Below are 4,121 nucleotides of genomic sequence, written 5' to 3'. Positions count from 1 at the left end.
TAATCTCTAACCTTGTACTCGCGCATGGCCTTATAGAAAAATAACCTTGATACCTACTAGATTTTTTTTTGTCCACTGTGTTGGAATACGCCCACTCCTCACGTCTCGCGTGGCTGACTGGCAAGACCGATTCCTCAGGCTGTCCAACGGCCACCTGCATTACGTGCGTAGTTATCCCTAGAGTTTAGGCACTATCGACTCTTGCCGTTGCATCCACATTCCACTGCTCTCTTTTTCTCATTGTAATCCGTCTATATGTAGCCTTGAAGCAATGAATACAAGCAGTGTATGAGAATAGCATAACTCAACTTGGTATCAGACGCGAGCACCTCCGGTCCTCCTATCCCTTCAAGCTTCCGCCATGCATTGCCTCCTCCGCCACACTCGCTCGGCGGACTTCGACGCGCCGGCCTCCGCTCCGATCGCCGCCGTCCCCATCGCCGCCGCAGCGCCTGTCGCGGTCGCCTCCTCCCAGGCCGCGCCCGCCGCCGCGGTCGCCACGGCCCCGCCTCCGACCCGCCGCGCCCACCTTGGTGATCTGGGCAAGGCGCCTGTTCCTGAAGGCGCTGCGGCGCCGTCCTCCTCGGCACCCGTGGGCATCCTCCATACTACCGGGAGCGTCCCTATCCCGCGCCTCGCACTGGGCGGCCAGGGCAGGGCCCTCGTTCCCCACCCAGGGCCTGGCACCTCCGACGCCGGCCCCTCCTTGTCCACCGGCCTTCCTCCCTCGATCGCGCACTACTTCACCACCAAGCTCCAACTCGAGTCTGGTAACTACTCTCGCTGGCGTCAACTTTTCTACATCATTGCATGCAAGTACGAGGTTCAGCACCACCTCGACATCGCCACCGAGCCGCTCGGCTAGAGCGCCATGTGGCGCCACGACGATCTGTCCATGGTCTTGTGGCTGCACGGCGTCGTCGCCGAGGACCTCATGGACGTCGTCGCATCCCCCGACAGCACCGCCCACGACATCTGGACACAGCTCCACGTGCTCTTCATGGACAACCAGCCGGGGCGTGCCGTCGTCCTCGGCGCCGAGTTTCGGAACTTCGTTCAGGGGGATCTCTCCATCGCCGAATACAGTCGGCGTCTCAAATCCCTCGCAGACGCGCTCGAGGACGTGGGCGAACGCGTCACCGACCAGTCGCTCACCCCGCAGCTCATCCGCGGCCTCAACCGGCGCTTCCAGGTCATGGCGACTCTCCTTCCCATGCAGTCGCCGTTTCCCACCTTTGTGCAGGCGCGCTCTCGCCTACTCATGGAGGAGATCTCCTCCAACGAGCGCGCTCGCCTCGACGGCCGTCCAGAAGTCACCGCCACCGCCCTCACCATCGGCCAGGGGGGCGGTTCCTCCTCCGACCGTGGCTCCGTCGACCGGGGCAAAGGCCCTGTAGCCGCGCCCGCTGGTGATCGCGGCTCCACTGATCGGGTCAGGCCCACGCGTGGCCGTGGGCGTGGGCGTGGCCGTGGCCGCGGTGCCCCACCTACTGCTGGTGGGTCCTCGTCCGGGCGTGGCGCTCCCTCTCCAGGCTCCGTCGCGCCGCCCCCGACAGGCTACTTCGCCCCATACGACGCACTCATCCCCGGACTGCCTCCGCCTCGGGCTCCCTAGGCTGCGCCAAACGCTGCGGGGGTCCTCGGACCGCGTCCTCCGCCACCACATCAGGCCTACCCCATGGCCGCCGCCTCTCCATCTGGTGGCCCGACCTAGGAACAGTACAACCAGCTCTACGCGGCGCTCCAGAACCTCTCCGTCCACCAGCAGCGGGCCGGCGGCGCTACGGACTGGATCCTCGACATGGGCGCCACGTCGCACGTCGCAGGTACGACGAGCACTCTCACCTCGTATCATTCCCCATCTATGCGTCATTCCTCTGGCATTCTCGTTGGCGATGGTTCTAGCCTCCCTGTTCATGCTATCGGCTCCACCTCTCTCTCTCAAATTTCTCTCTTAACGACGTGCTCATCTCCCCGCAATTTAATTTCCGTTCGTCGTTTCACTCAAGATAATTTCTGTTCTATAGAATTTGATCCCTTAAGTTTTTTCGTGAAGGACCTAGCAACGGGGAGCATCATCATGAGGTCCAATAGCCACGGGGATCTTTATCCCTTCTTCTCCAACTCGGGCGTCCAAGCAGCTCTTTCCGTCGTCAGCAATGGCCTCTGGCATCTCCGTTTAGGCCACGCCAGCAATAAAACCGTGTCTGCCTTAGCTAGTGATTTCCTTCCCAACTGTCATAATGACTTGCCTATTACTGTTGTATGCGCATCATGTAAACTAGGCAAGCAGCCTCGGCTGCCATTTTCACATTCTGTATCAAAAACCAGTGCGCCCTTTCAGTTAGTACACTGTGATTTGTGGACTTCCCCTGTCCCTAGTTTTTCTGGTTTTCAATATTACCTCGTGATACTTGACGACTACTCTCACTACTCCTGGACGTTTCCTCTACGTAACAAATCCGATTCTGCTGACACGGTTCATCGCTTCTTCACGTATGTTCTTACGCAGTTCCATGTGGTCATCCAATGCATGAAGTGCGACAACGGCGGCGAATTTCTCACCTCCTCCTTGCGCGCTCTCTTCTCAAGCCACGGCTCCTCCTTCCGCCTCTCGTGCCCTCACACCTCGCCACAAAACGGGAAAGCCGAGAGACTCATCCGAACCACCAATGATATCCTCCGTGTGCTTCTCATTCACGCGCACCTCCCGCCTCCGTTCTGGGTCGAAGCTCTCCACACCGCTACCTACATCCTCAACCGGCGTCCATCTTCGGCCATCAACTACTCCACACCGCACTTTCTCCTCCTTGGACACCACCCAACATACGATCACATGCGTGTCTTTGGCTGCCTCTGTTTTCCCAACACCATCGCCACCAGCCCACATAAACTCGCCCCTCGCTCTACCCGGTGTGTCTTCCTTGGCTACCCGTTGGAACACAAAGGCTACCGCTGCCTAGACTTAAACACCCGCAAAGTCATCATTAGCCGTCACATTACATTTGATGAGACCTGTTTTCCCTACCATCCAGCCGCCTCCACACAATCTGCACCCCTTTCTGTTGCCACAGAAAATCCCGGCGCCCCTATCCACCCCGAGCCGCGTACCTCGTACCGGTCATATCCGGTATCCTCCCCGGGATCTGCGCCATCCTCGGCTCCCGTAACCCCTCCCGCTGGCCCGCCCCGAACCCTTCCCGCCAGCTCGCGATGCGCGTCGCCCCCACCTGCGGAGCACACGCCCCCGTCCACTCCCTGCGTGCCACCACCACAGGACCACGCCCCACGCCCCACGCCACGACACCGCCCCTGGTTCACCCCCCACGTCCCCATCCCCCACGCCTGTCTCCCCCGACAGCTCCCATGTAGCCATACCACCCGCGCCACCTGTCCCGCGGCTCCCACCTCGTGCCATACCGATCGCGCCTCCAGCCAACGCCCACCGCATGCAGCCTCGAGGGAAATCGGGTTTTGCTCAACCCAAAGTTCTACACGCCACTGCTCCCAGTATTAGTCCGATTCCTTCCTCCTACCGCGTCGCACTTCAGGATCCGAACTGGTACGCCGCCATGCTAGAGGAATATAACGCACTGATTCGGAATGATACTTGGTGTTTAGTGTCTCGTCCTGCAGGTGCGAACGTCGTCACGGGCAAGTGGATCTTTCGTCACAAGTTCCATCTAGACGGCACGCTCGCTCGGTACAAAGCGCGCTGGGTGCTTCGGGGGTTCACTCAGCAGGCTGGTGTGGACTACGCTGAGACCTTCAGCCCCGTCGTTAAGCCGGCCACCATCCGGACGGTTCTGAGCCTCGCCGCCAGCAGGTCGTGGCCCATTCATCAGTTGGACGTCAAGAACGCCTTCCTCCACGGTCACCTCTCCGAGACGGTGTACAGTCACTGTTGGAAATATGCCCTAGAGGCAATAATAAATTAGTTATTATTATATTTCCTTGTTCATGATAATCGTTTATTATCCATGCTATAATTGTATTGATAGGAAACTCAGATACATGTGTGGATACATAGACAACACCATGTCCCTAGTAAGCCTCTAGTTGACTAGCTCGTTGATCAATAGATGGTTACGGTTTCCTGACCATGGACATTGGATGTCATT

At 58.9% G+C, this 4,121-nt stretch overlaps 1 pseudogene; it reads left to right on the top strand.

Moving 5' to 3' along the window:
* Window positions 1–361: 361 nt before the first annotated feature.
* On the top strand, window positions 362–1,397 carry LOC147970969 (uncharacterized; annotated as a pseudogene).
* Window positions 1,398–4,121: the final 2,724 nt, after the last annotated feature.

Source organism: Triticum urartu, chromosome 5A, assembly GCF_056163025.1.
Source record: "Triticum urartu cultivar PI428250 chromosome 5A, HENAU_Tu73, whole genome shotgun sequence".
In the NCBI taxonomy this organism is placed as follows: domain Eukaryota; kingdom Viridiplantae; phylum Streptophyta; class Magnoliopsida; order Poales; family Poaceae; genus Triticum; species Triticum urartu.
The sequence above is the reverse complement of the archived record's forward strand: the minus strand, read 5'-3'. Positions and strand labels throughout refer to the sequence as shown.